At 35.2% G+C, this 14,271-nt stretch overlaps 1 pseudogene; it reads right to left on the bottom strand.

Annotated features, from left to right (window-relative positions):
- Positions 1 to 3,119: 3,119 nt before the first annotated feature.
- On the bottom strand, positions 3,120 to 3,913 carry LOC129066918 (60S ribosomal protein L7-like 1; annotated as a pseudogene).
- Positions 3,914 to 14,271: the final 10,358 nt, after the last annotated feature.

Below are 14,271 nucleotides of genomic sequence, written 5' to 3'. Positions count from 1 at the left end.
CAATACTAATATTTACTCCTTCGTCAGATGAGGACACTTTGAAAACCAATAGTTTTCACATACATTTGCATTGGCTTATTGTGTCAATGTTGGTATTAAGACCAGAAACATAATATCAAGTTTTTGTTTCTTGGCAGTTGACTTAAAGTTCAAATCTATGGGGGGTTATTTTACAAAGGGTGGTGAATGGATAGTTTTCATTTCTAGTAAAGGAAGCAGTGGAAACCAGTCTATCAATGAAAAAATTATAATAACAAAAACTAGTAGCCCTTCAGTTATTCAGAGGAAAAGCACGTAGGCAACATGTGTGTACACGCTGGAGAGGAGGGTGTGGTAGGTATGTGTTGAGAAATGGGAATTAAACAAAAGAGAAAACTTCCTGATGATAAAATTATTTAAAAAGAAGAACCCAAAACATGTGGAATTTACTATATTAGAGATAACTGTGAGAGGCAAATAAATTATAGTCTGAATTTATTTTTTTAAGGTAAAGCTTGTGGTAGGCCCACGAAGGAAGAGGCAGTTCTAAAGGAACCACACAGCTGTGGAGTAGTTCATCATTGGCAGATATTTTCCCTGCTTTTACCTATTTGGATCTACTGTCTCCCCCCACATCCTTGTCAATAAAAGCAGTTACCGTCCGGGAGCAGAAACCAGCCCTGTGGAAGGAGTACTGAGCACACATCACCTCCCCGCTGCCCCTGTTATTCCCAGCCATCTCGCGGCCACGTTCATGTTCCCCCTCCCTTCTGCACCCAGCCAAACCAAGAGACATGTCTGGTCATCCTGCTTTTACCTACAACGAAATCTGAAAAGCTCACTGCGGTGATTAAACTATCATAACTTTTGTATCTATAGTCACCAGATGACTAAAGAACTAAATAATTTACACTTTGTTTTTCAGAACACTAATAAAAGCCTATCATTTTATTGTTTGCCTATGTTTATGAACTTCCACCCGAGGGAGAAAAAAGTAATTCTTCCTTAGTTTACTGAGCACAACTAAGCAAATGCTTTTCTTTCGTTATCTCATTTATTACCTACTTAAAACAGCCTGTGAGGTATGCAGTATTATTTCAGTTAACAAAAGAGTAAACTGAGGAGCAGGTAGGTTAAATAACTTACCCAAGATCTTACAACCTGTAAATACTGGAATCAGGTTTCAAAACAAATAGGTCTAAGCACTAAGCCTGTGATCTTAACCTCCACATTGCATAACTTCCCATTCATACACCTCACAAAGTTTCACTCTGAATCATATTCTATATAAAATAGAATTTATGAAGCTCTTCTTCCTAAATAAGGTTTCACTTTAAAATGAAATCCTGTTTGCTGAGAGCTCAGAAAGATAAATATTTTAATTAAGTACCGCTGCTCCTTAACAACAATTTTGCATGTTTGTATATTTCACTTTCCCTCTAAGTATATGCCTAAATATCCTCCTTTGTTTTGATCCTGCTTTTTATTCATTTCTCCTGATTTCCACTGATGTCAAAATATACATGATAAAAAGAAAAGATAAAATATTTTAGAATAGTCAAAGCCTGATAATTATAATTTTATTCAGAGAATATCATATAGTGAATATTTGAAGATCACTTGACTTGAAAAGAACTGGGTTCTTAGTATTAATTAAATTGACTATTTGTGGATAAAAACATGATCAATTTTACTGTTTTCTTCCATTACTGCCCTGTTATTCTTTACAATTTTTATTTTTCCTATAAATAAATATCAATAACTCTTGTACTGAATTTCTCGTCCATTTCCCTGTATTACTATCCTTCATTCTTCTAAGATGAAGACAAGAAAAATTTTAAATAGAAATTATTAAAATTTTAAAAATAAGAGATTATTTAGAATCAACTAAAAAAGAAATCTGGTTCAAGTCCCTCAGTGCTATCCTGACGCTATTTATGCAAAAACAATTTCCCCAAAGAGATTGGGTCGGGGGGAGTCATTTGTAACGTCGGAGGTGACCCAGATGCAGAAGAGCAAGATTCAGAGGACTTGTACCTGCCTGCTGGGTGAGGGTGTGTCTGCTGTGAGTTTCTGAGAGTAACTGTGCTAGAGACTGGGACTCCCCCCAGGGGGGCAGTAGTCAACACACCTGAGGGATATACCCAAGTGGCCTTGACCTCTCTCTAGTTGGGAAGACCACTGATACCCACCATGTTACGATAGCTTTTTTTTTCCTCTCAAAATGTCAGAACCACTTGATTAGGAGAGTCCCCCAAATGCTCAAACAGAACTGCAAGGATGTGGAGATGCTGACTCATTGGTGGTTTTTCTGGGTGCCTCTGTGTGTGTGTGTGTGTGTGTGTGTGTGTGTGTGTGTGTGTGTGTGGCGTGGCCGCCCAGGAGCTGTCTTTGCTACTGTAAGAGAATCCTGACCACACCGTGTGGGGCATGGTTAACGGGGCCCCCAGTGTTGGGATCACAAACTTCCTGTTTATTGTGTGATCCTGACCATCTGTGAGTCTCAATTTCCTCACTTGTAAGATGGGGCAATAATATCTACTTCACAGGGGTGTTGTGAGGATTACATGTGATGAGGATTAAAAAAATAACATTCATATCTTTTTTATAGAATATGAGCTGGCCTAGAACAACAACCTTCTCTTGCACATCTGCATATTCTCTCCCAGCCCTTTGTGTAAGGTAATGTTAAAATAGAGATACATTTAGCTTTTATTGGCTAATGTGCTTTGGGGTTTTTTTGGTTTTGTTTTTCTGCTCTTGCATTTCAAGTTTTTTCCAAAACAAGACCTTACCAACTCCCAAGTTCAAGTATACCTTTGGGTTTTGTCCACTGCCGTCTTGTATTCATGCTTGGGTTTGGGTATCTATTCATCATCATTAAACCCCTGGATAGAAGGTGTGACCAGGCAGGACCCCTCTTCCATGTCATAAGTCCTTGGCTGATTTCAGAGATGACAGCCGTGGCCAACATCGGAAACCCACCAGACTTTTCCTTTGGAACTGGGCTGTGATGAGAAGTGCTTGCCAGGAACATCACTGTCTTTTTCCTGACCCTCTCTCTCAAGTGTCTGAAGTTATAGCAGTAAAAATTCTTCTTTGAAAAGACTGGATAATTAAAAAAACAAAAACACATGCTTCTAATGCACTGTGCTTTCAGAAATTTGGGTTAAGTTCAGCTGCCTTATGAGCTGATTGATATGTTCACCTCCATAGCCACATGAGCTCTCCCCCTTGAGGAAGCCTACTACTCTATTCTTGGTAGCACGACAGGCCACTGAGAGATGGAAAGGGCACAAGAGCCCTGAAATCATCTGGAAATTCTTCCCCGAGAAGGCAATTTTATAGAGGAGGTCTTCCAAGCAAATGACACTAAACTTTCCCAGGTACTCCTCAATCACTGTGTTGTCTGTCAAAGGGATCTTATTCTTGACCTTGGCTTGTCCACTTTTCAAGATAAGTTCCCTAACAGACTTCAGATTTGGAAATCCTCAGGCCATATAGGGTTCACTATACACAGCTTTTTTTTATGGTTGTGGGGGTCATTTTGACAAAGAGACCGCTAAAATTCTTCAGGCCAAGCCTTGCAATGGTCCTCTGTACCATTAAATTTACTCCATTAATTCTTTGGGTGCCACAACAAAAGCCAAGGAATGTTCACCTGGCACTTCCAAACCATGAGGTTTCACTTCTTGTCATCTGAGGTGCATCTGTTACGTTGTTGCTGCCTGGCATCATGTAGGAACCATTCCAGTTGCTGAAACCTGAGATCTCTTCTTTTCATCGGCTCCTTCTTTTTCAAAAGTGCCTGCTTTGCCTGGGTGGCTTTGAAAGCCTGATACGTCTTTCTCTTTTTCAGATTTTCTGGAATCAAAGGGTTTTCTTTTTCTTTGCTCTTCCTTGCTCTCTTTCCAATGCTGCAGCTATTGCTCATGCGCAGTTGTACCATGTGGGGAAGTCAGAAACTGCTCTCTGCTGCCCTGACCCTAGAGACATCTCTTCTAGCTCACACCGGAGATAGCAAGCCCCCTCTCAGTAGCAGGGAACTGCCGAGGTCCTGCTGGCCCCTATTTCTGCTAAAAGTTGCAGGAAAACTTCACCCTGCTTCCATTCATTTTAGAGCCCTGTAATCTTCAAAATCTAGCTCTTTTCATTTAAGCTATAGTCTCATAATGCTGGTGGCTGGGCTATAAACAATGAAATGCTTCCCACAATGCCTGGATAATGTGCTTTCAAGAAACTTTTTTTACATTACACAAATAATTCATGAATGCATTCTATTTTTTACAGGTTTCGAACATGGAGATGAGGGCAAACCACCTTTGAAAGCCACCTTCAACGTTTAGTCCCGCCATCCCCGTAGGTAACTGTCTCTATTACACATTCGACATATTTATTCCCCACCCTTTGTTAATGTCTTTTGCATAAACATCATATAGATCCAGAACTTCCCTATTGTGTTTTTCACACAGCTGTGTGTTTACATTCTGTAGATATTTTACAACTTTCATTGTACATCATATTGTACAATGAATAAGCCATCATATTGTACGATGTCTTAGAATTATGTTGCTATTAGTAAACATAGGTCTGAGTCATTCTTTTTAACTTTCATAGTATTTCATAAAATAAAAATATTAAGATTTATTTAACCCCCCCATACAGAAAACAATTAGATTATTGCCAGGATTTTATTGTTATACATGTTGCTGAAATAAACATTTGTGTTTATGAATCCTTATATACATATGTTATTCTAGGGTAGATACTGAAGTAGAATTTCTGGGTTATGCATAGGTCTTACTCTAAGAGGTATTTCTGTCTAGGAAGTAAGTAATAGGGTCATAAAGGCTCAGGCACTAAAGTAAGAACCTCCTCAATCCTAGAGTCAAAGAGTTTTTAAAATGCTATCATTTTAGCAGCAATTGTATATTTCCAGTGGAAAACATACTGTGGTAGAAATCAAAGAAATCAAAGAAAATGGACACTACCCCACTTCTGCTGCTAATTAGAAGTAATGCAGCCTCTCCAAATTTCCATTTCCTCATTCTGTGGTATTAGGGGACAGGACTAGATGATTTATTTCTCAGAAATGTTTCAGAAAAATAGCATATTTCTATTCTTTTATTTATTCATTCACAAGTATAAAAACATTACAACCCGAGGTGTTTCTATAAGGACTAATAAGACATGAAACCAAGAAACAAAGCAATGTATCAACAGATGGGTATCATTTAAACAAATTAATCTAGGAAACAAAGTGTGTGCATTCCGAGAGAGAGAGAGAGAGAGAGAGAGAGAGAGAGAGAGAGAGAAGAGAAGAGAAGAGAAGAGAAGAGAAGAGAAGAGAAGAGAAGAGAAGAGAAGAGAAGGAGTAAAGATAAACAAATTAGTTTGCTTTGTTTGTCTGAATAAAGCAGCTGCTTGGTACAGCTTTATCTGCAAACAATAAAATCTGGAATGAAGTTATTGCTTCCTCCCATCATGCCATTCAGGTGGAGGCACAGGGAGATTTGTTCAAACAAGTGCTTATATGTTTCTGTGGCTCCAGTGTAGTAATTGCCAGGAGTAGCTGTGGCCAGCAGCTACTGAGACTGGGAGTTGTAGGGGCTGTTTCTTGCATTTTCAAGATTCTTGGCTCCCCAAATTCTGTCTCAAGGCCCATGTGATGGATTGCTTTCCTAAATATATGTCCTTTCATGTGCTCCTTCGACAACCGTGCTTAGCACACACCCACACTGAACAAAGAAGGGCTCAGGAAGGAGGAAGTACAGGGGATGGACTTACTCAATAAGAGACTTGTGAATATAATACTTTTTAAATACCAAAAAAAGTAACTATTTTTATCAAGGTTTTAAAATTCCTCTTTTTTAGCCCTGAACCTATAGATCTCTACATTTATTTTAGCTTTTTTTCCTTGAAGTTACATTACCTTCCAAGGCAAAATGACTATAGGAAGACACAAAAAGATGAATCAAAACATAGATAATGTAAAGTAATTTAAAATATTGAATTATCAGTCTGCTAGGAGGACAGCTAGAAATAAATTATAATAAAGTATAGTTATATTAAAATGAGGGAAATATCTGACAGTATCAAAATTGCATTTCCAGTTACCATACAAATAATGAAAAACCTAACCAGGAAAGAACCATAAGTAAATTCCTATTTGACAATGCTATCCTTGGTCCAATGGAAGAGTTTAGTTTTAATTTAGATGGTGCCTAGCCACACTAAGTGGAAAACTGGAAACACTTTCTGAGTGGCTGATTTCACAGCATCATGTCCCTTAACCTCTGACAATTATATAAATTTGGTTAAGCTTAATGAATTCAGGTGACAAAATGTGATCTCTGCCAAAAAGATTTCATCTCTCATTGGGAGTATTTGAAAGTTCTCAAATCTTAAAACCAAATTAATTTCAGAGTGTGCCGTCTTTAAACAAAGAAAAGAAAAACAAAGCGGGAGAAACAGGCTGCATATATCTTTTGCAAGGCCTCAACATGATTAACATAATAAGAAAGTAGTAATTCTGTAAACATTAGAAATTACTCTTCTGGAAAATTCAGGGAAAATGTTTTTGCCCAATTTTAACATTTTTTTTTAACAAATTGCTTGGGAGAAGCAGGAGAGTAGCATGGAAAGATATTGGACTGGAAGTTAAGAAACTAGGTTTTAGCTGTTGCTCTTTCATTAACTGGCACTGTATACATACATAATTTAATTTTACTTCTATAGACAACCTTCTTCAGCTGAGAGAGAGAGGGAATTAATATATGGCCCCTTTCAGCTTTAATCCAACAGCTGAGTCAATTAGTAGGCTTCCAGTTGTTCGCGTAGAAAAGTAACAGATAAAGGTAGCCCACATAGATCAGTTCAACAAAAGCCAAGTGAAGTTGAGAGGTGTTCAATTATTCAGTAGACCATATGCTGCTCTTTGTATATTTTACCTCACTCTGTTAGATAAATACTCCTCCCTTAATCATAATGCTTTGTGAATAAGGTATATAATAAATTCAAAATTTTGGAACAACAGCAAGTTCATCAGATGCCTTGTACTTAAGTCTCAAACTTTCATTTTAAAATCCTTTCCTAATAGACTGAGGCCGATTCTCTGACCATAAATAAATAATATGGTAAATATAATCTAACATTTCTTTGGTTCTAACCATTGTTAAAACTATATTTAATTCTCCATGGTATAAAAGTTAGTAATATCTGAGGCAGAAAACATTTTTACTTAATATTTCTGTATCTTTCTTTTAAATATAAAATGTAGAAAAAATCCAATAGATTGTTAATTAGTGTACCACAGGTCCTTTAGCTTGCTGCTATGTTATTTATTTATTGAATTAATTTATGCAAAAATAAAACACCCAGTTAGAATTTACTTATGGTCAAGTTCATCTCAGATTTATTATAATTTTCAAATGATATTTCATTTTGTACTGGCATATTTAACCTATGATTTGTAGATGTAAATATTAATTTATATATTTGATGTTCCCATGAAATAAGACAAACAATACTTATTTGGGGAAATATATAGCAATAAGGTGGAGATACTGCCCTAAAATCTTATACATGTATACATTCTTACATTCTTCTTATTCCTAATATATTTTCTTTCTGATTAGATTGTAAATGTTTTCATTAGATCTTCTTTTATACTTACAGTGAACCTGTACTTTAGCCATTTGCCCAACTCACAACCATTAATGGTGTATAAGATTTCATAGGTAAGATTATGTCCATTCAGACTTAGTTCTGTATGTACTTTGTATGCTAAGTGGTTCATCATACACCAGACTTACATAGAATGCCACTCAAATCATTTATCACCCTCTCTCCCAAGTCCAATGCTAGGCCGAGCATTGTACATTCAATGAATACTGTATACTCATCAGCCACAGCTCATTTCAGGTAGACAAATAAAAGTAGCACAGATAGTTCAAGGCATAAATTTAATCTAATGCCTGACGAGGGCTGGAGTGGTGATAGCAGTGCTTTTCAGATCAATCCAGCAGGACTGCCATCCCTCCTTTTATTTCTCAAGCTTTAAAAGGATCCTCTAACAAAAGACAGTCTGTTGGCTATGGAAAAACTAAGAAAGGATTTGAACTTAGCCGGCACTCCTGCGTGTTAGATGCAATGCATTCATACATTTCAAAAGAGGGGACAGAGTATTACACCGCAAGAAAAATAATGTGCAAGACCTTCCCTCATTCCTCTACAACTTCCTAAGTTAGAATATCCCATACTACAAAGACACTAAGTACTAAATCTCCAGCTCTCCATCCAACTGAAACATCCAAGTGAAAATCTGATAAACCTAACAGTTGGCCTTTCTGCTCCATTCTCCCTGCTCTCATGGGATCCTAAGGAACTAGGATCAAATAAAAAAAAATAATTTAAATTTAAGCCTATGAAAGTAAATAAACTTATCCAAAATGGATTATTGTTAATACTATCATTATTATGATTAATGGCGTCCATTAGAGCTGGTATTTATGCCCAGAAGAAAACTGAAAACACACACTAGGATTGTAACTGTAGAATGCATTTGTGTGTGTGAGTGCGTGTATATATTTTTAAGTAAAGGAGGGGAAGCGATGTGGTGCTAAGACAGTAATAGCAGCAAATATTTAGTGGAATAACCTGGCAAGTGAAGAAAAATATTAGAGAGGTATTTAAGAAAATTATTTATGAATAATTGTATTCTTCAGGATGAATTATGAGTCTTATCTTTAATATGTGTCATACTGATTTAGTACCCATGTTATTATTAGAATGAAAATTCTCAATGCTGGGAAAACTCAATATTACTCTTAAGAATGTGTAAGTTCTTCCACAGAAGTGCTTTGGCACACCAGTCTCATCATTTGTTGTGTGCAGTAGAGGATACTATTAATATTTGTTTTAAGGATCATACTGAAATATATTTCTGAAATATATTCTCAAATAAAATCATTAAAACTGTACAAAAAAATCTTCACCAAAGCTTAGCTTGTTTGATTTCTACAGTATATTATGCAGTGAAATCAAATAGCAACCCACATAATGAAGCTAATTGAAAGAAACAGCAAAAATGAAAAGAAAACATTCATGATAAGAGTGTTTTTCTATCTAATTGCTGAGACTATTTTTGTATCTTATATCTCTTCATATTATTTAGTACTAATCAATACTCTGTCGATGATTATGAAGTCAGGAAAACAAAACACAACTTGCATAGCCAAAGGCAACACAATATAAGCATAATGTGTTCATATTTGTAATCTTTCATATAATAATTATTTCTTATTTGATTACTATGTGTAAAGTAGTGTTTTAAGTCTTAAGATACATAAGAGAACAAAACAAAAATCCTTGACCTTTTAGAGCTTATATTCCAATCTCTACTTAAAGATGTTTATATATTCGTTAATGTGGTCACCAGGCAGAACAAAGGGATTTCACCTTCTACAAATAGCATTCACAGTGGGGAGAAAAAAAAAGCAGCTATCCTCCCACGAGCACAGGTGAGAAAAGACGGCTGGTTAGATATCTGCATGCCTAGCGCTTCCAGTAGGTAACACCACCCCTAGCTTCAACCTCTTTGAAAGACATATTTACTAACATTACTAAAAGTGGCTCTTGATTCAGAGTCTGCTTGTTTAATATCACATTATGGCATAAAACCATCTTTTGGTTTATGGAATCATTCCCAATCATTCTCATTTGAATGAAAGCCACAAGCCAATAACTGGGTGGGTTGTTAAACAGTAACCACATCTCATTCTTCTTTTATACTTCTCTTATTCACTTCTCTTTTTCATGGCAAACAGGAGAAATTAAAGAGAAATCCAGTGGCATTACTGATAATGTTGCCTTAAGGGTCCGCTGCCTCCCACACATAGAGGCCAATACTGTGGCACCAGCTTCTAAGAAAAGTAAGTTTTATTTGCGAGTGGACTCAAATCCACCTTTTGGGTCCAGGCTTGGATTCAGGGTTTTAAGTGGCAGTAGTTAAGGGTTCATAAAAGTTATTCCTGAGTGGCTTTCACAAGCGTTATACATATATGGTATATCAAAGGTTTAAACTTTGGTTCCAGGTCTCGTTAGAAACACGATAGGACCAGCTTGAGTAGGTTCCATGGTTACAATAAGTTTGGCTTGATGAAGAACATCGCTGCATTTTGGGGAGATATATTAGGCTCAAAGATGACCTGGATGATTATAGGACTTTAACTTTCATTATTAGCATGTTAACTGTTACCATAGATCAGTCCCATGGAGATGACAGAAAATAAAATGCAGAGTCCTCTCATCTATTCAAGAGGCATAACGTTTTTTTGAACAACACTCATGTATGAACAATAACCCATAGATTGAATGGTTCATAGGGGTAAAAGATAACCCTTGCACTCAAAGAAAAAAAGTGTATACTATATTCTACCACTATGAATAATGTATGGTTCATGGTTCATACATTCATGTATGTATGTATATTTGTGTGCATGTATGCTTACACACATGCACACATGTATATGTTCATATATATATAATATATATGTAAAAGAAGAGCATAAATATTTTAAAAATACAGAGTGATGCCATAGTCCACATTCAGACCATTCTTGGCCATGTGGACAGAAAGCTAGAATAAAATTCAAATAATTGCTATGCATAGAAGGATGGCAATCATGAAAACAGATCCTCCTGCTCAATCAACTAATATTTATTCAATAGTCAGAGACATCTTCCTTAATTAAAGATTTGCAGTGGTCCCTGACCACAAAGGAGATTACAATAAATTAAGAAAGAAAAACAGAAAAAATACGGTAAGTTCAAATGCACATGGATAAATCACAAAATTACAAGAACAAAACGCATTAAAAGAGGATTAATCTTATAACAAAGAAAATGAATTTCTTTTAAACCTTTAATCTTGATCCTTGAAATTTTAAAGATCTGGTAATTGTTTTTCAACATTTATATGACAAGTTAATTAAATTTAAAGTAGTCTGGCATCTTCCATTCTAAATCTACTTAAGTCCTTTGTGAGGCTCTCAAACCAAGTAATTTACATGACTTCTTTTCTGCCCAGCTACTCACTCCTACCATTGCCTAGGTTTGATAATGGCTAGCAATCTTAAATTAAGATGGAAAGGAAAATCTTACATTGTAAAAGAAATATGATAATATAACTGAGAGAGGAGAGGAAATTCTCTAGATAGAAATCTGCATTTCCCAGGAAATCTGAAATTTAAATACCAAGAAACTGCCTTTATAAAGGTCTATTCTATCCTCTATATAGAAGGACTGTGATAGGATTATCATGGTTCCAAATCACAGTGTGATACAGCAATTAACTTTTTATTTCCACAAAATGACTAGGACTGTTTGAGGAATGAATTGATATGCTGGCCTTGCAATCATTATATGCGATGCTAACTCATTTGCCAAACCCTCTGAAAATGTCTGGGTTCACACATAGATACTCAAGCCCTAACTTCATTTTTGTCCGTAGCTCCCCAGTCTCATTTCACTTGCAGCTGAAGTGCAATGGATCTTCCTGTCCCTTATTGTTTCTTTCCATGTTTCATTCTAACTAAACGATATTTGTTCATTTCTCATCAGTCACGTTTCCTTCTTTGACAACATAAATTCCTTCCCTTTCAATTTTACCCCTTTATCCTAAATTTTATACTGAAATTATCTTGTTTCCCTTCACTACGCACTTCTCTGTTTCTCTCCAGTTAATTCTCCAGTAAAATAAATGTATGTCTTTCACATCGAAAATGAGAAAAACCCTTTTAATGTTTCCTTACTGCTGAGTTCTACATTTTTTTAATCGATATTTGACAGCAAATGGGTGATATATTTGATGAACTCACAAATATGAGCATCTTAACTACTTTTGTTGAGCAAATCTTTCTGAAATATAATGTAACTATAAATTCTGAGGACAACATATAAACAAAACAAGGCCAAATTCAAGGCCCACAGTTGGAATCTTGTCACTTTATTGCTTTTTCTTTGACGTCTCTCCAACTCTGCCTTCCTCATCCCAGGAAAAATTATTCCACCATGGATTTCTTAAAGTAATATGACACATAATAAGCAGTCTAGTATTTGATGAATAAACACATGAAGGAATTAATGTGAAAATTGTGGAGATAAACCTAATGGCCATAGTATTTTGGAAGAACTGTGCTTAAAATGTCATATTAATTTCCTTAATTCTCTCTCCTCTGGTAGTTTTCAAATTGTTTAATTACATGTAAAGGCAAACAACTTAGAATTTTAAAATGCATAAGACAATATATCATCGCTTAACAAAATCAATATGTGATGTTAAATATATCCTTTTAAACAAATAAATGTTGTCAGTAATGTTTCTTATACAAGGTGGGGCAAAAATAGGCTTACAGTTGTGAGTACATGAAGTAGAGTTTATTCTTGTATTATTATTTATTAATTATTATATTTTTTCCATATGAGCAACTCGTAAACCTACTTTTGCCCCCCCCCCCGGTATTTACATATAAATTAAATTATACTCTTTTGTATCATATTACTTTGTTACTTTTTATGATTATGAAAGTAATGTTATTCATAGTAAAGACTTAGAAAATACCAAAAAGCATAAGGAAAAAGTCATTCACAATTTTAAAGCCTAGAACTACAAATATTGAGTTCATTTCCTGCATATGGTTTGAAATGTGCAATCACAATTTGTGTACAGCTTTTATCTTGGTCTATTTTTTTCCCATTTAACATCACATTGTGAGTATATTCTTTGTCATTGGATACTTTGTCATTGGATATTTAAGAAAATATACTTAATGGACATATACTGTTTCCTTTAAAAACAGTTCTAAAATATTTTTGCCTATCTTTCTGCATATTAGGCATTTGGGTAGCGTGTACATTTTTAAGATTATATATACTGCTGTAAGAAACATTGCTATAATAAAATGGCTATCAGGTGAATAATTCTGAATGTTTAACCTTATTCTAAGTTGTTAATTACATTATTATTTTAATGTTCAAAATATTCTATAAGATAAATATACTTATCCATATTTTATAGTGGAAGAAATATGTTCAGTGAAGAAAAAGAAAAGTAACTTACCCTAAATGCTGTAATCAGTAAGTAGGAGAGGTATATGAACCAAGACATGTTTTATGCTCTAGCTTCTCTTGGACTAGGAAAACTATAGCTCTGACTGGACCTGTACAAGTTAAGTCCAAGAAAGCAAATTATTGAGGCAAAAGGACCAACTTTATAAAATGCTATGAGCACATTCGAAAATGTGTGTGGCTCCTAACTGGCATTAACAGTAATTAAGTTTTGAATCTTTAAGATAATTAGAAATGAAAACTTAAACTCTTATTTATTATGCTTTTATTTGATTATTAGTGAAGTTAACTAAAAACTGCTTAACTAGTTTATTGTGTTTTGTAGCCATTTTTGTCTTCTGTGAGAGAATTGTGTGTTCGTATGCTTTTGACATTTTTCTGCCAGGATCTTTGTGTTTTTCTTATTGTGTGATCACTATATACTAAGAACATCATGCTTTTCTGATTTGTGGTAGTATTCCAGTGCAGATCATTTTGTTTCAATTTTTAACATGTAAAAATTCAACTTCCATACATTTTAATGAACTTTATTTTTTTCGAGCAGTTTTCACAGCAAAACTGATTAGAAGGTGCAAAGATTTCCTATAAACCTTCTTCCCTCATACATGCATAATCTCTCCCATCATCAACATTGCCCACTAGAGTGGTACATTTGTTATAATTGATGAGCCTACAGTGATGCACCATTATCACCCAAAAACCATTGTTTATATTAGAATTCACTCTTGGTGTTATACATTCTATGGGTTTGGACAAATGCTTGATGACATGCATCCACCATTATAGTATCTTACAATTTTACATTTTTTTATTGGACAGTTTCAGTTCTCTCATAATAGGTAAAGCCCATTGCTTTATTCAGATATTTGTACACAGATATATTGGGGGAAATATACTACAAACAATTTTTTCTTTTTTGGTTAAAGACAGAAACCTTCATAATCAATATTGCACTTGATTGTTATGGATCTGCACTTCTGTCTACCTTCTCATCTTTTATGTACAGTGTATGGGTGTTGCTCTTGTCCATGAGAAGCAGCTCTTAGAGTAAAAACAAGGGTCAAGAAGAAAAAAGTATTAAAGAGAAGAAGCACAAGAAGGCCACTTTGGGAGGCACTGGCTGGCCACTCATTAGAAGTAGACGGAGTGCAGGAAAGTCTGGCT

This window comes from Pteronotus mesoamericanus, unplaced genomic scaffold (assembly GCF_021234165.1).
Source record: "Pteronotus mesoamericanus isolate MK-2021 breed Mesoamerican mustached bat unplaced genomic scaffold, CSHL_Meso_final contig_20, whole genome shotgun sequence".
Taxonomy (NCBI): domain Eukaryota; kingdom Metazoa; phylum Chordata; class Mammalia; order Chiroptera; family Mormoopidae; genus Pteronotus; species Pteronotus mesoamericanus.
The sequence above is the reverse complement of the archived record's forward strand: the minus strand, read 5'-3'. Positions and strand labels throughout refer to the sequence as shown.